Source organism: Ammodytes marinus (assembly GCF_949987685.1).
Source record: "Ammodytes marinus genome assembly, chromosome: 23".
In the NCBI taxonomy this organism is placed as follows: Eukaryota; Metazoa; Chordata; class Actinopteri; order Uranoscopiformes; family Ammodytidae; genus Ammodytes; species Ammodytes marinus.
In genome coordinates this window covers 3018957-3040694 of record NC_137227.1, presented here as the reverse complement: position 1 = coordinate 3040694, position 21738 = coordinate 3018957, and the positions used below count along the sequence as shown (strand labels likewise).

Sequence of the window (21738 nt, the reverse complement as noted above, 5' to 3'; positions counted from 1 at the left end):
TGCAATTATATGTAAGTCTTTCGAGAAGATTTCTTGAAATTAGCTGGGACAACTCTGAAGTATAAGCCTGCAATGCCGGACTTGTCCATGTCAACTCAGTAATTTAACTTATTTCAAGTAATATGCTACATTGGTGGCACTATTCTAGATTTAAGATAATTACAAATATGATTATTGAATGATATTTTAGCATTTTAAGATGAGATATGCCTTGAAGTTAGCTAGACATACTCATATTGAGCATTGTTTACTACTAATTGGAATAACTTTTGTGTCATAGTAAGCCAGCTTCATAATCCTCATTTTAAAGTCAAGCATATTTAATTGACAAGTCCCTATATCTGACTGAAATGTTGCTTGTTTGGTGATTGTGTCTTATCAATGAAGTATTAGACCAGTATACTTGGTAAGATAGTGCATGTGTGTATGTAATTTGAGTTCAATGTGGGGCTGTGTACTATTGTGGGAATGCATGAGTAAAGGCTGTGTGTGTGAAATGGTCTAAAATGAGCCACAACTGCCTGACTTACGAAACTGGAAACTGAACGCATAAATGTATCTTCTATTGTAATCAAAGACACATTTTTGGACTGTACATTGTCGACTGCACTGAGAATACTCGCCCACAGAACCGCATGTGCATTTTGTACTGACAAACAATTCAATGATCTCATCTCTTATTCATACAGCGTTATGATTGTTGACAGCACCAACATCTCAGTGCGGGCTGAAAACCAATATATAAATAACAACGGCTAAGTCACTCAGAGGCTGCATTTTTCACAGCAAAAAAAACCCCAACAACAACAACCCTGAATTAAGTTCTAGTAGTAAAACAAACATTATCTACCTCTGAGGCCGTTGCTGATGTGTTTTGACTATGACAGCGCTAAAAGCATTACTGTTGTCTTAGGCTGTGTTCCGAATCACATACTCTTTCTTTTTACTATACTACATACTAAAGTACAGAAGAGTTTAAGGGCCACAGGAGGGGGAAAAATCAGATAAGGAAGTTTTTTTTATCATTATGTCGAGAAATGTCAAGAATAGAGACAAATACTCCAAAATGCTAACAGAGTTAGTGGGGCATTTATGTATTTTCAGCATACTACAATTGACGTGCAAGTATTGGGACATCCTAAATCTTTTTCTGGCATAGTAAATAGTAGGGAAGTATGGGGATTGGAACGCAGAGCTTGTGTCCCAGTGTCTAGCAGCAGAATAATATGAAGGCTTATTTGCACCATCTGCCATGAGAGGTGACAGGGGTAACTCAGGTGCCAAGGGGGAATTGGGGGTGGGAAAAAAGGTACAGATGCTGCAGTCTGATCCTCTGCTATGCCCTCTACGGAATATGTCTTGTCGAAGGTGGTCTTTCAGTGGCTTTTTAAGGCCAGTGGTGATGAAAAGTGGACACAGCATGGATTAGGTAATGTTCGAAGCTGTTCAAAGTCAAAGTCAAAGTATTTTATTGTCAGTTCTGATATATGCATGAAAAACTCTGGCCCACAATGCAGTTGGAACGATAGAATAAAAACAATATAGAGTTAAATAAGATAAACATAAACAATATTTACATAGATACATTTTAAATATTAAGTAGTGCAAAGGACTAGTCTGTGCAATAAAAAACTGTATATATAAAATATAATGGAAAGTAAAAAGGAGAGTGAAACGTTGTTGCAGTGAAAAGAGGTGGTGGGAAAGGTCTTCTTTACTTGAGAGTGTGACTGCACATGACTGCTATACTGCATGGTGAAGCTACATGGGAAGTGTTTCCAAGAAGTGTTTGTAACCACAATAGCGGTTTGGTTGACATATCTTAAATACCCCCCCCCCTCCATTACCATAACTTAGCACGTTCTCCATCTGTGATAAGCCACACCCCCAGATACCCCTAAATCTAACCAATTCAAACCGACAGTTGGATTCAGGGCCAATCAGAGCAGACAGGGCTTTTTGGAAGCATGAGACTTAAAGAGACAGGTTCTAGCATGGAGCGTTTCAGACAGAGGCTGAGAAGACAAGATGTAGGCCTTGTGAGAAATATAAAAAGGATTTTTGGACACACCACCATGAAAGCAATTTCTAGTAGTAAACAAATTACTATTCGGAACCTGCATGCATTTCAGTAATGTGACTTTTAGTATGTGAAAAATACCGTAATAATGACATTCCTTCATTGTCATTGTGAACATTTTAGCATGCTGACACAAGCATTTAGCCGAAAAGCACACACAGCCACACAGAGCCACTACCATGGCTGTAGAGTATGTGTCCTTGCTAACTTGAAACAGCTGTCACATCTGTAGTTCGTTTGCAGTCGGATTTTCAGTGTCAAAGTAGAGAAGGACAAGTTCCTAAACATGCACATGCACAACGTTGGTGTGCCAAGTCAACCCCTTCTTATGAACAGCTGACGAAGTGAGGGATTCCGTTTTGATGGTAATTTGAACACAGACATTCTTATACCAAGATATTTCACAAGGGTTGATTCTGTCCCTTCACATCTCCCTCATCACTTCCCCCACTTCCAGAGAAACTTCCTAACAAAGTAAGTGATCGTTGGTGCAATGTGTCATGCCTTCTGACGGCTTGATTGTGTCTTAGTGTTTTCACATGCAGAGGGAGTGGAGAGAGAAACAGAGAGCTTCATGTGTTGCTCAAGGTCCTCTTAGATACTCTCTCCCCATCCCACATCTCCCTGCACAATTAATTTTATCTTTGGGGTATTATCAAGAGGGAGCCTGGCAAAAGCAGCATGACAGAAAAAACGCTCCAGAACCCCGAGGCCCAGGGTGGGAATTAATCTGTTTGACAAGATCTCTCACAAACGATTTGCCTGGCTTTCCTTCAGTGGAGGATGTTGCCACAACCCTAGCGTTACAGAAGGGGGGTGGGAGGGGGGGTGAATAATGAGCGTGTTTCTAACATAATGTGGACTGAATCCATTCAAAAACGTTGAAGTGAGAGGTGACAGGGTGTTGTGAATCTGTTGGGATACACCAGGAATAAATGCAGCGCCTTCGTTGGCTGTTGGTTTTTATCCAACCTTAGTGGTATGCCCTGTTAAGGCAACAGCTAGATTTTCCGGTTTTGAAAGAGATGCACATTTCCACAGAATAACTTATATATTGCCAAATGTGCACATGCATTCAAACATTTCAGAAAACAGTGTAGTTTTAAATATATCTGCGTTTAAGTAATCAACTAGGAAAGTGTAATGATATGTATAAGTTAAAAATTGCATGTGAGCATTATCGTTCAAATCAACTATGCAGTCATAATAATGCATCCATATCATGGCCAGATGACATTGGCATTATTTTTTTCAACAAATAAGTATTTAGCTGTATAAATAAAAACTCCTCAAAATGGCAAGGCTTGTTTTACGCACGCTCTCAAAACTATTGACATCAAGCAGACGTTCGATGCATTATCTAGGACGCCCAAAAATTAATCAAAGTAATGATTGAATAATTATCTCAAGTGCAATTAATTAAACATGCCAATGAACTCATCTTGAACAGCTGTCCTGGCTTCACCACTTAATCACTCGTGAGAATTACCCAACGCAAATGGAGGACGCCGGGTGCATGCAATAATCTCTGCAAAGTGCATTGTTTACAAACAGTAATTAATATCACACCGTGTATTAGCGGCTAAGTGACTGCGGTGCACTTCTGTAATTGTACCAGGGAGAGTTGGAGGTTTCTTCTCCAATGTTGCCACAGATACCCTCTCGTTAAGACAGGAGACAGAGTGCTAACATCATGGACCACATTTAAAAAAAAATCACACAAGATTTACAGTGTTTATGATTCCAAATTATTTTGTGGCTGCTGTAGTGCCTTATTAAAATGCCAAAACACATCATCTTTCATTGCAAAAATCTATGAGTTAACCTACTAAAGGTCCTGGACACCATTAAGCGGATAATTGATGCTCAACCAAATGTCTTCCAACACACAGTAAAATAGATTTATTTCATGGTTCTTTTCTGGGAAATGTGAAATAGTTCCCACTGTATTTGTTGGCAAATAGCTGCCTAAAAGTATCAGTGAGCTAGTTTCGTCTGACCATGCCAGTGTGGGAGTCTGTGGCACTGTACGATGAGGTAATTTTGAGCATCACGTAGATGGCTTTCATGGTCCGCGGAGCCTGACAGTCAGAGCGGACTCCGGGAAATGGTCTGTGTGGTTGTGACATATGAGGGATCTATCCTCGACAGACTAGCGTCTGGAAAAAGGGGGAATGAAGATTGACAATGGAGTGGCACTAACCAAGCAGACAGCCGAAGAAGGAGCTGGACAAGAACAGTCACTTACACTCCATATATGGACGCCTATGAGTTCTCAAGATATACCGATTCAAATAATACAATACTGTAGATCTGTAGCTAGGTTCAGCACACACACATACACATGCACACACACACACACACACGTGCACACACACACACACACACACACACACGCGCACACACACACACACACACACAGATATTATAATATAATTCATCACATGAGCTTATTATAGCTTACATGGAATGATTCTATTGTCATTAAAATATAAAACCATTGTAGAATTGGAATATATAAAAGGATAATTAGCATATTCATTATGATTGTAATATATTTGACAGTACTGTACATTTCAGTGAGGACTGTACTATCAGAGCACAAGCCAGATAGTACACTAATTAAAATAGGCTTAGTGCAAACTGTGTGACGTGCAGCTTTACTTTTTTTTCTTGTGAAATTCAGAATTCACATGTCTAATGACAACATAGAAAATGAAGCAAGGTGAGAGAAAATAGTATAAAGCGGATAACCCTGTCACAGTGTCACTGGGCAAAGATACACTGAACCCCAAATCGCTTCCGATTCTTAGCTTGGGTGGGTGAATGGGTGAATATGACACACTATGTAAAGCGCTTTGGAAAAAAGCGCTATTTAAGTGCAGTCTGTTTACCAGTCCAAGGTCACATATTAAATCATGTATAATTCTATTGCCACTGTTAGTGTATATATTGTGTACATGAAGTAATAATGACACAAGTATCGTGCGTCTAATTCATGGTGGTGCATTTAGAGTCTTAAACATGATTTACTCTAAGGGGGGGCATTTATGATATCGGTGAAGAGTTCCAAATTATCCCTCTGCTATTAAAACAGAAGTTGGTTGTGTTGTTTTTATTCTGTAATGACATTTCTTATGGAGATTTCTTGAAATACATTTCAATTGAAGAAAAATAAACACTTTAAAATTAAAATAACACAGAGCTTTTGACACTTGACATAAATCAGCATTTTGAGCCACGGTGTCTTTTAAGTAAAATGTCACCGACTTTATCAATTAATGGATAAGGGCCGCAATTATCTGGTCGAGAACTTGCAACGATAGAACACAAATGGCCTTAATTGTCCTTTTGTTTTTCTGTCCAACTTTGTATCAATTGTTTTACGCTGGAAACTATTTAGAGCTTCAAGAATTACAGATTTGAACTTAACAACTTAATTTAATACAAACGTATTTCTTATAAGAGAAACGTCCAGTCACTTTGATCATTTTATTGTTTGTCCCGGCAGAGTGCTTAGTTGGTAATCGATTTCCCTCCAGCATAATTGGTGTCATGCCTGGTTTGGCTAAATAAGCCCTTACACCAAGAAGATACACTGGCAAACTTAAAAGGGCATTGCTGACACTTTGCTTAAAGATATACTGAGCAATTACGTTGACGAAAAACGGTTTCAGGCGTTATGCTGTGTGAAGCTCTGCAAGCATTACGTTTGAGTACTAACCAGGAATTACTCACACTTAGTCGAGAAATGTCAGTTCTGTGATTCTGTGATTTTTAACATTATGGCATTACAATGTTGACCATGTTATTTGTGTTTAGCAGTTATTTTTCCCCCTGCTCTAGCCTTGTTCATGAAACATTCAGATCATGAATGGCAATACTATTTACTGCTGGCAAAAGTCTGCTATATATATATATTATCTCTCTTTTTTACTTATGTGTTTTCAGCAGACTTTTACTGTAATTGAAGCACATTACCAGAAAATGGATTCACCTTCAGTCACACTCGGTGAAAGTGTGTAAAAACCCCAATTCACTGTCGGCTATCCACAGAAGCTTAATGTATTTTTGTTAACAGAAAAAGTACAAGGTCAAAAGGTTAATATCTGGCAGTGACTACAATTTTCTATGCTTTGGTAGCAGTGCATCCCCCTCTCTCTCTCTCTCTCTCTTCCACAATTGTGTTATTGTGTGTGCGCACACACACACACACACACACACACACACACACACACACACACACACACACACACACACACACACACACACACACACACACACACACACACACACACACACACACACACACACACACACACACACACACACACACACACATTGTATTCTCTTTCTCTCCTCCCCTCAGTGTACAACTTGCACCATAGCCATCCATCCAAACCCGCAGACCATGAAATTAGGTTAAGACGTAAAGGCTGAGAATGACACAGGTGTGGATACAAATGAGAACATCCCAATGAAGAAGTGCAGATCCAAGCAGGCTGATACTGTAGTCGTTATAGCTATTCAGAATTTTATTTCACAGCCATTTTATTTAGCCCACTTTCCCTGTTGTGTGTTAGTGATCAGGACAGGGCATTAGCATACATGCTGGGAAGCTGTGCGTAAGGATATTACCAGCTATGTCATATTCCAAATCTCATTTCCCATAGAAAACGTTGAAGTCACTCAAGCTTGTCTGCAGTCCTCTGCTCCCTTGTGTAATTCGGAACGTTTCTGTACATTCAATACATTCAGATTTTCAAATTATTTTTTAATAATTTACATAATTGAACAATTGAAAAAAATTGCAATAATTGCAACTCCTGTGTCTCTTTTTTAGGGCAATATGTTCTAGTCGTATAACCATACATTATACATAATCGTATAACAATGACATTCTGCCCAATGTTATTAGCATATTGCAAGTCTTTTGTTGAATTAATTATTCCCGCAATGGTTATGGTTACAGTTGGGCATGATTGTCATAATCGAGATATAAAGATCATTTTAAGTATTTAACATACAGTGTCGTGCGAAAGTTTGTGAACCCCTTGAGCCTTTTGGAATTTTATTTATTTTAACCATTATTAATTCATTTTTTTCAATACCAGTATTTTTTATATGAAATAACAGATGTTTGTTTATCAATTCAACATTTTTCTTTTCCAGAAATCAATTGTTAAAATAGATAAAACAAATAATTTGACAAATGTTGTATGTGCAAAAGTTTGTGAACCCTAAGCTGCATTGCTTAAATCGAGCAGGTAAACACAATCAGGTGGGCCAAAATGATTGATGAAATAGACCAATGTAATGAGAGATCTTGAGGGAAGAAATTGGGCACCACTAGATAAAACAGAGATAAAACCAGGTCAGTTTAGGCCCACCAAACTGAACCCATACAGGTCAGACATGCTCAAAGGGGAAAAAATCTCAGAGGATCGCAGGAATAGAGTTTTGATGTTGCACATTTGTCTGGGGACAGCTATGCATTCGTATAAAAAAGTTTGAGCTCCATCGGCCCACCGTGAGGCAAATCATCTACAAATGGAGAGCTGTAAGAGTGACTTAACATCTGCCTAGAAGTGAACTTCCTTCAAAAATATCTTCAAGCGCCACAAGAAAAGGGATTTTTCAGGTAAAAGCCAACCCACACATTACATCTGGAGATTTGCAGACCATTTGCCACCACCATTCTTCACTTGGGAGAAGGTTCTCTTGGTGGTAGGCAGAGTTGCGTTTTTGCCCAAACATGGCGGTTTTGGTTATGACCAAACAGATAAATTTTGGACTAATCTGTCCACAGAATAAGACTTCAGGTATCTACAGGTGCTCTCTGGCAAAGCTGTGACAAGCAGTTTTGTTCTTTTTTGAGAGCAGAGGCTTCTTCAGCAACCCTCCCTTGAAAGCCATGTTGACTGAGTTTTCTTCTTATTGTGGAACCATGCACATCTGTCCCAGATGTTGCAAGAGAGGTCTGCAAATCACTAGATGTAATGTGTGGGTTGGCTTTTAACTAAAAAAATACTTTTCTTGTGGCGCTTGAAGATATTTTTGAAGGAAGTCCACTTCTAGGCAGAAGTTTAGTCACTCGTAAAGCTCTCCATTTGTAGATGATTTGCCTCACGGTGGACCGATGAAGCTGAAACTTTTTTTTAATTAATTTATAGCTGTCCCTAGACAAATGTGCAGCATCACAACTCTATTCCTGAGATCTTCTGAGATTTCTTTCCCTTTTAGCATGTCTGACCTGTATGGGTTCAGTTTGGTGGGCCTAAACTGACCTGGTTTTATCTTTGTTTTAGCTAGTGGCGCCCAATTTCTTCCCTAAAGATCTCTCATTACATTGGTCTATTTCATCAATCATTTTGGCCCCACCTGATTGTGTTTACCTTGCTCGATTTAAGCAATGCAGCTTAGGGTTCACAAACTTTTGCACATACAACATTTGTCAAATAATTTGTTTTAACTGTTTTAACAATTGATTTCTGGAAAAGAAAAATGTTGAATTGATAAACAAACATCTGTTATTTCATATAAAAAATACTGGTATTGAAAAAAATGAATTAATAATGGTTAAAATAAATAAAATTCCAAAAGGCTCAAGGGGTTCACAAACTTTCGCACGACACTGTATGGGGTGCCACAAAGCTCATGATTGGGGCTACATGTATTATATATTTGGTTATGCCAGGGTGACAATACATTGTACAGGGTTGTAGAACTATACCGATATCCAACTAAAGGCATTGAATCTTAATCTTGCAAAAAATACATTTTCTTAGCGATGCAAGAGAAATACCAGCAAATCGGATAACATAACATTTTACACAATGATGGTTACAGGCAATTTGATTAGGGAGAGTGTTTTGGAAGTGATATAAAGCAGTAGTGGGGACTTGGCTCAGTGCACTGGCCTTTTTAAAAAGCATTGATGGTGGGGCGCTCCGGTGGCGTAGTGGATAGAGCACGTACCATATTGGCCTCCTTCGTTGCAGTGGTCGTGGGTTCAAATCTGACCCGTGGACCTTTACTGCAGGTCATCCCCCCACTCTCTCTGTCTCCCCATCGCAACTCTGTACTGTCAAATAAATCTTGAAAAATGCAAAAAAAAAAAAAAAAAAAGCATTGATGAAAAACAACCTATCTATCTATGTTTTTGGAACATCTGATCATAATAAAGTGTATTCTATGTGAAGCGAAGACAGAGAAGCTCGTCTCTCAATGTCCAATCTTTTTTTTTATTTTGCCCTCACATAATACAGAAAGAGAATCGGACAAGACAAACAATGTTCACAGTCAGTGCGTTTCCATGGGACAGCTAGATGGGATAAAGCCATATACAGATTCTGCCACTCGAACGGACCGCGTCACTTGTCTGAGTATAAATGGCCTTTTGAAGTTTCGATAAATGATCCGGTGGCTGACTCCGCTATGCTAGGTGGCGCTGTAGCCCTTTCAACAAGTGGTTATAGAGCCACGTCCGGTTCCTTTCCGGCAACAACACTACTGTTTATTACGTGGTCTCCTTCCATTTCCTTGTGAAATCCCCGACAGGGAACTCTCGAGTAAGCGCAGAACACAAACTCCTATATGTGATATGCTATCCAGTTTACATGCAGGTAGAATGCCGACTATGAACGAGTTATCTAGGTGTTCTTATCCGACTTCGCTTGTCCTTTAATGTGCCGATTTGTGTGCGAAGTAGATTGGATAAAGGTGTTTACATGCATTCTACAAGTCCTGATGAAGTCTTATTCGTTTATTTACCCGATTATGAGTCTGCATGTAAACACACTGAGTGTTTAAACCGTCAGATTTGTCATCAGAATGCTGCAGAAAAGGCTCACACCTTTTTGAAAGCAACCACATCAAGAACTGGTATTGCGAAAGCACCACATTGACTATTGCTTTTGCTATAATAGGTATTGACCTGTGCATCAGCTAGGATCTGCTGATGTATGCATTCCTTCAAACCCCACTGAGTTCAAACATGAAAAAACGTCATACTCCAATCACCACAGGTCTGCATTGATACAAAGGACTGCTGAGCACTTAAAAGGGAATAATACATGTGCAATGGTGAGCGTGGGTATCAGCTGAATCTGAGTTTGATTGATAGGTCCTTTGGGGCCATGTACGGTGCATGAAAGAAGGAGTCAAGAATGAATTTGCCAACTAATGATCCTTTTCCGTTTTTGAATTATGTTTAACCGGGGCCATTCAAGAAACCAAGACAGCAGGAATAAAGGAGTGGAAGTGTGAGTGGAATTGGAATGCCAATCAAGATAGACGAACCCCACAGTATAAGTGGAACTGATTGCATTGAAAGGCAGATAAATATTTAGCATCAGTATACTCTAGAGCAGGGGTGTCCAAACTACGGCCCGCGGGCCAACTGCGGCCCGCTTTTTATTGGCCCGCGGCCGATTTTAAAGATATAATGTAATCCACATTATATGAAAATCCATGTGTCCTTCTCCAATAGCTTCTAATTCATCTGGCACAGTGTCTCCATATTTTTTCATACAAAATTCTTCAGCTTTAGCCTCTTAATTTCCCTCTCAAAGTGCACCAGATTCATGCATTTCACTTTAAAAACTTAAAAAAATCTCCCGGGGGGGCATACCCCCGGACCCCCCTTGGAGGGGCGGGATCTCGGCAGGCTACTATTTTCACCCAGCTGGACATTGGACGCAAAAGCAGAAAACACTGGGTGTATCAATAGAATTTAACAAGAGGGGGAATGTATCTGTTTAATGTGCAAGTAAAGATTACAATTTACGAAAACACTATGAAACTAAACATCAGAGCAGCTACATGTCCTGATAAATGTATTATTTTTGCAAAGTGGCCCGGCCCTTCGTAGATTCTTCTGTATGTGGCCCTCAGTGAAAAAAGTTTGGACACCCCTGCTCTAGAGTATGGATGCAGTTGCTGTTTTATACAGTAAAAAACCAAATTCTTCCAAAAGATAATCCCATGTTTGGTGTATAATATTGTATGATGGTGGAGAGTAGGGTTGCAACTAACAACACTTTTGATCAGTCAACTATTCTATTGATAATTGAAACGGTAAGTTGACTGATTGTGTTATGATTTAGAAAATGACTCAATGACCCTTATATAGCTAACAACTTTCAAATGTAGCTTGAAGGGTAGGCATGTGGTCAGTCACTGACACTAACGTCAATACAAAATTAAAATATGTATTTGAATGAATATTGCTGCTGATTAGGCTATACTGATACAACATATATATAACATGTCCAATATTAAGTGGTTAGAACAGGGAAAGTGCTATATTTATACAATCAGTTAAAGAAATATTGTTTTTATTTTGCGTAATGTCCGAGTTAAAAATGTTACCCTATGCACCCGTGTCTCGCCTTAATTTGCCATCCGTCTGTGGCATACCAGTGTAGCGCTACATTCATTGCCTTGGATACGCAGTTAGTATGAAATGAATAGACCTAAGTGGTAAATCATCTCATTTAATGTGTCCACCGTGCTTGCTGGCACAAACACACACTCACTCATAATACATAAGCACTTGCAGTGGATGCCAAAGGGTCAAGTGGTTTTCAATGTGTGCTATAAAAAGTCCTGACGCTAGCTAATATTTCCTGATGTGCTCGTTTTTTATTTGCATACCCGGTGCTGCCTCAGCCAGCTCTCTATTGTCAGTGCTTTCTATTTGAATGTCAACACTATTATTACAGCAGGTGATGCAACAGCAGGTGTCTCTCTTTGCCTGTCTGTCTGTCTGTCTGTCTATCTAAGCCACTTCCACGTTGCTTCCCTCAGTTTTGTTGAACAGCAATCATTATGTGTCTGCCAAATAGAATCCACTCGGAATCCACTTTTTCTCCCCTTTCGCGAGCACCTCTATTATTCTAAGGCTTGACATTCTAGCCCTCCTTCCCACTCACTCTGCCCGTAATGGCTTGAAACGGAGAAAGCTCCTTGTTGCTGTCTTGCCTACTCTTTTCCTATTGTTTACTGCCCAAAGCCCTTGACAAGTGTTGCTTTCTGACTGGCTTGGGGCAAAATGGACACTTTGACATTTCACACCCTGAAAATGTGGCAACTTACGGTATTACTTCTAAACACTGTGGATTGCTGCCTTGACAGCTGATGACCAATAATAAATACTCAACCTTTCCTTCACTATACATCTGCCAACACACACTTCAAGAACCTTCACTGGGATCAAAGCGTTTATATATACAGCTCTGGAAAAAAATAAGAGACCACTCCAAATGTTCAGTGTCTCTTGTTTTACTCTTTAGAGGCTTATGTTTAAGTGAAATGAACATTTAGATTTTATAATATAAAACTACTGACAGCATTTCTACCAAATTCACAGTAAAAATATTGTCAATTAGAACATTTTGAGCAGGTAAAGATTAAGATTTTTTTTCTCCCGGGGCTGTACATGTTTGATCCTGTGTTCTTCTGTCTACGTGTCCCTACTGTCAGCCATGTAATCAAGTGCACTCTATTGCCGTCATGTCTGTATCGGTCTGACGATATTAACTTTTCATACCTCGGCTTCAATGATGTTATAGCCTCTAGAAACCGAGTCTAAAATAGTAAAAAGAAAAATCAACGATCAATAGATTATATTAAAGGTGGGTGTTTCAATAAGCATTTACAAAAGATAAATGTTCATAAATATTATAAATATATATAGGCCTATATATTTTTTACGATTTTTTTACCATTTGGATTAATACATACATTTATTTCTAACTCTTTTCAGATGCTCACTATGATGTAACTAAGTCCCCAAATAGTCGGGGTTGTTTTTACAGGGGCGTTAAGAGACTTGAGACATCAGCGGTTTGAAAGAGGAAGCACAGGAAGAAAGATAACCTTTTATAATGAAGTGATTGGCTCAATAGCCTAGTTTATAAGAGTTTGACCTGGGAGCTCTCGGTTGAATCAATTTGTCTGACATATTCGTGGAGCCTAAAATATTTCTCCTTCAATATAAAATTAGCAACATTATGAACACATTTACCGTTAAGGGCATGGGGATTTCAGGACGAGTCATTCATTTTGACCCTTATCTTAGTCAGTTCGCCTTCCATTGGAATTCATTGAAAAGCGTTTCATATAAGCTTGTAAAATTGAACAGTAAAAACTGTGCAATTGTATTTCATATCTCCACATTGGAGTATGTGCTATACCAAATGATAAAGATTCCAGCTACAATTATGACACGGCTGTAAAAAGGCTTGTTCTTATAGCAGGTCAAGTGCTTCTGTAGATCTGTGTTCAAATTGGATTCAGGATTCATTGCTCATTCATTAAGGCATTGCTTTTTTTTTCAGTTTTCCAATGTGTCATTTGAAGTCGGCATAGCATTGACAAGCAGCCTTTAATGAATCTGAAGTGGTCTGGATTGCTTGGAGACTATCACACCTTTGTGATTTACAAGAGGGAGTAAGGTGATTTAATTTGCTTATGCATTTTAATCTGCCCCTTCACTTGGAGGTGCACGTCGTTTGCTGTGCTTACATGGCACACTGTACACTGCACAACATGACCGAATGATCTTCGAGCAAATGAGTTGTTTAAGAATGTTTGATTAAAACATGCCTTGCCAGTTATACAAGCTCAAATCTGTCAAATGTGTGAGGATAAGTTAGTTTTGTATTGTGTTAGCCTCATAGCATAATTGGGTAACACTTTATAATAACTATCCGTTGTAACTTGTTAATAGATCATTAGTAAACTCTTAATTAATGATTATTAATGATTTGTTAAGTGTTTGTTAGCAGTTTGTTAAGGATTTATAACAATGGTAGATAGTTAATAGCTTAATAATTGAATCAGTTCATCTGGGAGGTAATCCGAGATACCGACGAGGCTGAAATAGGCTATAGACTATACACAGTGCATGGGCAACTGAGGGCAGCCCCATTTTCAAATATTTTTAAATAAACTCAATACACACTGTGCATGCCATGGACTTGAACGTGACGTGATCAGTTAATCTCGGATTACCTCCCAGATGAACTGATTCAATTATTAAACTATTAACTATCTACCATTGTTATAAATCCTTAACAAACTGCTAACAAACACTTAACAAAGCATTAATAATCATCAATTAAGAGTTTACTAATGATCTATTAACGAGTTACAACGGATAGTTATTATAAAGTGTTACCCATAATTGCCTAAATCATATTTACTCTACTCTACTTTTACTCTACATCTACTCTACTCTACATCTACTCTACTCTACTTTTCGTTAGCCTAATAGCATAATTGCCTAAGTCATATTTTAAGGGTTATAGAGTAGGGTAAAGTAGATGTAGAGTAGCCTGGTCCAACCAGACCATCGTACTTCATTTCATTTGTACAGAAGGTCTGGAAGTGCTGTAATTGGCAAACGTTCACTCACTTGGAGGCGGGTGTCTGTTGAAGTTTTGAACTATTGGATCTGCCCAGTGCCACTCTGGATTAGCCAACCAATCGCATAACGTTTGGTCGTCACGTGTGCCATGAGACGGCTTCTGACGGTGCGTTCAAGTTGGACAGGGAACTCGGAAATTTCTGACTTCACTACATATTGTAGTCTATGGATCTACCGGTACCTGGCAACGGTAACTTGCTAGAGCCTAACGTTTAGTTATTTGGACGAGAAAGGTTGTCGGCGCCCATACTTTCGCGAGCAGATGCACTGGAACACAGACAGGTCGGAACTCGGAACTACCAAGTCGGAAATCTCCTTCTTCCGAGTATAAAGGAACGCAGCATTCAACTGAAACTGGAGCGCGACTTCAACGTCATCGTTCTCAGCCACTCGCTCTGTTCGCTGATTGGACGGCCGGAAATTTTCCTCAGCTAGATTCCACTAATACCACCCAGCCCCAGACTGACTACTGAAGGGAAAATGAAATGTGTCCGGAAGTAGGTAGGCGGGCGGAGCCAGGCTAGATGTAGAGTAGAGTAGATGTAGAATAGAGTAGATATAGAGTAGAGTAAATATGATTTAGGCAATTATGCTATGAGGCTAACAATTTGTGGGCACGTAGTTATTTTGGGTGAGGCTCAGGAGGTAAGATGGAGGTCACGTTTACATCGAAGGAGGGGATTTTACGTTCATGCTTTGGTAATCTCCTTGGATACTTTCATAAAGAAGAGAGTTTAAAATAGAAAACATCAACAGTTGAGTCATAAAAAAAGGTTTTGTCATCAGCTCAATGCAAATACAGAGAAGACTATGAGCTTAATGTACACTGTTGTATGTGTATAAACATATATGCAATGCAAAGAGACTGTAATATATCAGTAGTTGAACAGTGAAATGCTGTGTGTAGGGATGTTGCTTAAACGGTAGCACAATATAACTCTGTATTCAGTTGAGCAAACCATGAAAATAGACTCAAATTATAATAGCAATACTACATCAATAGGATGCATTGTTGCAATCATATTTAGCCAAACATAATTCTGTAACATTCGAACATTACATCTAGAAAGCCGTGGACTTTGCCAAAATTCCAAGAGTTATTTATAAATGTTTAACTAATGCTATTTATTTTACCTTCAACAACATTAGATAGGCATTGACCAGCCTCCACACAATCCTGATTTAATACATCCAATGTCTTAATGAATGCAGTTGCTTAGAACAAAGACACAGGGTGCACGGTATAGAAAAAAAGGAAGTCCACAGGTTATTAAGTCTCTTGTAAAACAATTAGCCTTTGAAATACATGTTTCATCTCAACAGTGTTGCCCGTAAACTATATGTCCAACCTGTGCCTTTGCTTGTGCAGTGTATCGCTGTAGAAATGGAATTAATCTTGACAACTAGACATTTGAATGTGATTGTCGCTAATATCAATTCATATTGGCAACATTTCCAGTCCAGTGGTTGGATATTCTCATATCGGGTGTGACTATGTTTTACTTCCATAAGAGGCAACAGCAACATTGCATGTCGTTTGAGTTTATGCAAAAAGCGTTTTCCCATTTTCTCTCCAACAGCACTCACTCGGAGCAGCTGTGGCGAATATCATTTAATGCACCGCTAACACCCTACTCCCCCCCCCCCCCCCCACACCACCCTTTGCACACTCACAAACAGACACTCGCACACACACACAGAAAAAACACCTCTTTTTTTCTTCCTGGCTATCACTCAGTGGCAGTGCACTGGGGAAAAAAGAGTGCATTGATCTGCCAAAGTGAGCAGCCATTTCACAGGGGCCACTGCTGTCCCTGAATGGGAATTGCTCATTTCACCTGGCCGCCCCTGACTATAAGCGGACAAAGTGTGAAGCCCCACCACTGGAGAGGGACAGTGGGAGAAAGAGGTGTTTTTTTTGCGGGAGTCAGGGTCTTGGTCCGGGGCTTGGTAGGTGGCAGATAAGAGCTGTTCAGCCTCCTCCTCTGTCTTTCCCAACAACTTCTACGCACCGCTCACATACACACACACACAAAGCTTGTCTCCACACATGTGAGGAAACTAATAATAACTCGTGGCATTCTGGTGAGTCAGCCTTCCTACCTCGGGCAAGGATAAAAGTAAAACATGGTGCCTTTATTGAGTCTGAAATCACTAACTGTGGAATTCCCAGAACAGGGCTTTATATTGTAGCTCCTCCCGCCCGTATTTTTATATTATTTGCTGCCAAGACCGCCATGTGTCCGCAATGATCTAATATTGTGTCCAAAGCAGGTGCTGATACACTGATAAACGATACAGTGTAGCATATACAGTATGTAGATGTGTTGATCAAAGGAGTTGGAGCTGAATACATCATTCAGACATTAGACAATCCATATAAGTTTGAAGTTTATATTCTACTTGTATTGCCAACTTTTCTTTGAAGGAAGCTCAATATATGCCAGGTTTATGCTCCCTGCTAGTGCATTTTCAAATAAAGGAAGTGTATTTCTGTACTGGGAGGTGGTCAGGGTGGATTGTGGGTGTACAAGGTGCATGACTTGAGGTTCAGAGTTAGCATCCTGAGTTCCAGAGAGTGGGGTTAGGTTTAGGCAACGAAAGCACTTTGGCCAAGGTCATTGTAAAGATTCCCTGCATTCCAAATCACACAACATACTAAAGTACAGAAGAGTTTTAGGGCCACAGGAGAGAAAAAAAAAATCAGATAAGGAAGATTGTTTTTCTTTATGTCAAGAGATGTCTAGAATACTCCAAAATGCAATTAGAGTTAGCGGGGCATTTATGTATTTTCAGCATACTGCAATTGACATGCATGTATTGGGACACCCTAAATATTGTTCTGGCATACTAAATAGTAGGGAAGTTTGGGGATCGGAAGGCAGGGATTGTTTCAGGCAAACTGTTGGTAAACAAGTTGTTTCTAATGCTTCGACTCTTGTTTGGCTTTTTAGATGACTAAACATATGAAATGTTTCACACAGTATATAAGGTAGCTTTCTGACTTCAAATGTGTTCCAGGGATCCAAAGAAAGATTGTTTATCCAGTTATGATGATAATCCTTAGAACATGTTCACTGCTATGGCACACACTAAGTGACATAGTGCACCTTTAAAGGTGCTATGAGGAACTTTTAAATATTGCTGAAACAGTCTAATTTTTACTCTGATCATCATGAATGACATGTAACAGCAATCAAGACTATCTTAGCAAATAATGCAATTGTTATATAGTTTTTCTTAATGCCTTTGTCATGGGTACGCTCACCCAGGAACAACAGCAGGCGTAGTAGAAACACTACCACTTTTGTCCAAAGGGAGTGCAAGAATATACACAAACTAATAGTTCCTCAGAGCACCTTTAAGTGATTTTTTTTTGTAATTTAACTCAATCTACCAACACAATCTGCCAAACTTCACTTGCATATAAGTGGAGCCTTCAGCCTTCCAGTATCTCACTCACCTCTCCACACACACACACACACACACACACACACACACACACACACACACACACACACACACACACACACACACACACACACACACACACACACTCTGTCCAGCCACTTCATTCCCCCACTTCATCCTTCACATGTTCCCAAATTTATTTCCTCCTATCTGTCGTCCGTGGTCAGAGCGCGTCCCCTCCCTCCATCTGGCCTATCTCTCCTCTCTCAGTGACAGTCTCATCACACTCTATCAATCAGGCTTGTGATGCCCGGGCACACTGCAGCACCGCACCGCACGCGCCCAGTCGGCTCCCATCACTGCCAGTCAGTCTCCCTCACTCCCTCACTCACTTTAAAAAGGTTTGGGGTTGCCAGATATTGTGTGTGTGTGTGTGTGTGTGTGTGTGTGTGTGTGTCTCCTCCTTGAGCTGAAGTCAAGATCCAGCTTAGCGTTTGGATACAGCCTGACATATTCTATGGCCTGCACTCAAGGAATGGGCAACTCCTAGGTAATATTTAGATATCAGTATGAAACTAAGCAAGTTGATTATTCACATTAAAACAATATTGTTTTGGTATTGCAACTTATTTCCCAAAATACATATTGGCTAAATCTAACGAATTATGTGGAAATTTGCATCCCTTTAAAAACTACATGTGTACACAGTAGTGTCAACAGTTCTTAGAGAACATATTTTGATAGAGGCTTTTTTCATACAAAAATAATTGAAAATACTATGTGCAGGACTTAAAAATGCATTTCCGGCATGTTTTTAAGAGAAAAATAAGAAGATAAATTAGACTATTAACAACATGTGAACAAATCCTTAATGGCTGTTAAAGATGGCATTATAGGATAAATATGCAGGCACAAATAGACAAGGTTAAGTCAAATAAACACCTTAATGTACATTTTGGAAGCAAATCAGACAAAATCTCAAAATTTACCAGTGATTGAAAACATTTTCTGTTTGCTGGGTCTCCCCTTATAAACTAAGCCAGATATTAGGACACATGATCGTCCTCGAAACTTGGCTGACGTGTTTGAAAACATTAACGTAGCCTGTGAGCGCACCTTAGCCTGGTGCTACCAGACCATCGTACTTCATTTCATTTGTACAGAAGGTCTGGAACTGCTGTAATTGGCAAACGTTCACTCACTTGGAGGCGGGTGTCTTGTGTTGAAGTTTAAAACTATTGGATCTGCCCAGTGCCACTCTGGATCAGCCAACCAATCGCATAACGTTTGGTCGCAGCATTCAACTGAAACTGGAGCGCGACTTTGATGTCATCGTTCTCAGCCACTAGCTCTGTTCGCTGATTGGACGGCCGGAAATTTCCCTGAGCTCAAACACGTGAATTCACCGCAGCCCCAGACTGACTACTGAAGGGAAAATGAAATTTGGGGCGGAAGTAGGTAGACGGGCGGAGCCAGGCTAAGCGCACCTTGGCATCTTAGCAAAATGTAAAATTATGCAAAGCAGAGGTCGGAACACTCCTTTGGGAGACTGTGTCTCAGGTGGTAGAGCGGGTCGGCCAATGATCGAAGGGTTGGCGGTTCGATCCCCGCCCTGCCACTTGTGTCATGGTTGTTGTGTCCTTGGGCAAGACACTTCACTCACCTTGCCTTGCCTCGTGTGAATGTCGATAGTTAGCCTGCTATGTGTGTGTGAATGTAATGGTAACGTAGGAATGGGAACAGGTCTCCCTTGTAAAAGAGTATCCGGTCTCAATGGGATTTACTTAATTCTATAAAAAAAAAAACTCCTGAACTCATCGGCCACTCTCTCCAGTGTCTTACCTGCCCGCAGGCCTCATCCTGTGGTGGACGTCTCAGGAAAGAGAACTGCATCAATGAGAGAAGACAAGAGAGGAAAAAATGCTTAGGGGACGAGCAGCTTAATCAACCTGTCTACACAAACGACAAGGCATTTCTGTACAGTTATTACTAAAACAATAAAGCAGTAATGCAGTTTGCTTTAACCCTTGTGTGGTGTTCATATTGTTGTTACACAGTCAGTGTTCGTGGGTCTGGTGGACCCACTGCATTTTAGGAGGTTTTAATTCAACACAATTAAACATTTTATGTTAAAATACTCAACAGTTGTTTACTTCATCCTATTTGCAAGAAATATAAACAGCACATATGGTTAATATTTGCCCTTTACCTTTGTTAGATCCCATTTATGAATTAAAGTACCACTCGTTTTTTGTCTGTTTTTGAATAAAATTTAATAAAACAAGAAAAACAATTATAAAAAAGATATTAGGGGAATAAATTCAACAAATTTACAAATGAAGCAGGGTTTTTCACAACTTTTGATTTTGATTTATTTGAAATTAATTCCATTCAGGTCAGTTTACACTACAAAACTAATGGGCTGGTCCTGGGGCTGGCTGCTGAAGGCTGGTCCTGTGTCTTCGTTTTGGAACTAGCTGATGCTCAATCTCATTCTCTTCTTCAAAGTCACTGTCAGACTCTGAAATTTCAGAAATGTGATCCTCACTTTGATCTCATCACTGCTTTATGCAAATGATGTGGTTCTGATGACATCATCGGTCTGTGACCTTCAGCTCTCACTGGATTGGTTCACAGCCGAGTGTGAAGCAGTTGGCATGAGGATCAGTACCTCTAAATCTGAGGTGATGGTTCTCAGTAGGAAACCTATGGATTGTCTACTCCAGATATGGAATGAGTCCTTACCCCAAGTGAAGGAGTTCAAGTACCTTGGAGTCTTGTTTGCGAGGGAGGGGACAATGGAGCCTGAGTTTGGCCGGAGAATCAGAGCAGTGGGGGCGGTATTACACTTGATTTATCGCAACGTTGTGACATAAAGAGAGCTGAGTTGGAAGGCAAAGCTCTCGATCTACAGATCGATCTTGGTTCCTACTCTCACCTATGGTCATGAGGCTTGGTCATGACCCAAAGAACTAGACCGCGGGTACAAGTGGCCAAAATGGGTTTTCTCAGGAGGGTGTCTGGCGTCTCCATGAGAGATAGGGAGAGAAGCTCAGTCATCCTGAGATATTTGGAGTACAGATGCTTCTCCTATGTGTAAAAAGGAGCCAGTTGAGGTGGTTCGGGCATCTGGTCAGGATGCCCCCAGGGCGCTTCCCTAGGGAGGTGTTCCCGTCACATCTAGCTGGAAGGAGGCCTCGGGGAATACCCAGGACTAGGTGGAGAGATTATATCTCCACCCTGACCTGGGAACACCTCAGGATCCCCCAGTCAGAGCTGGTTACTGTGGCCTGAGAAGGAGAAGTTTGGGGTCCCCTGCTCGAGCTGCTGGCCCCGAGACCCGACCCCTGATAAGCAGTTTATCATGAGTAATGATCATGAGAGAGTGAGTGATCCTCACATTCTGAAACCTCTAACTCTACATCATCTTTAAAAGCTTCTCTCTCTTCCAAAAGCTACCATTTTCCCACTTTTATTAGCCCTGGGTCCAGTAGACCCGAACATCCTGTATGTAATATAAATGTGTAGGGGGAGTGTACAGTGTGTGTTGACCAAATTTTTTTTCTGATATATGTTCTTCACAGTAAATGAGCCAAGGCCAATGAATCTCAGTTTGAAATTATAATTTATAGTATAATTTTTCTTTTGATAAAAATTAAAATGGGTCCCACAGACCCGAACACCACACAAGGGTTAAAGGATTTGCCATTAAAGCTCATTACGCCGCTCATGTAATTCCTCTCTTTAGTCAGCACCAGTATGCACAACATAATATATAGTAAAGAGAGAATACTTCTTGTGTTTTGCAACCAAA

General features: G+C 40.0%; 1 protein-coding gene across 7 annotated transcripts in view; it reads right to left on the bottom strand.

The window, feature by feature from the left end:
- The window catches only part of LOC307269254 (receptor-type tyrosine-protein phosphatase delta), a 270649-nt gene that overhangs the window by 221843 nt on the left and 27068 nt on the right, over positions 1-21738 (bottom strand). For all 7 annotated transcript variants that reach the window (XM_080052141.1, XM_080052145.1, XM_080052143.1 and 4 more), the window contains exon 3: positions 19767-19811. The gene's annotated coding sequence lies outside the window, so the exon portion shown is untranslated. The remainder of the gene's footprint in view (positions 1-19766; positions 19812-21738) is intronic.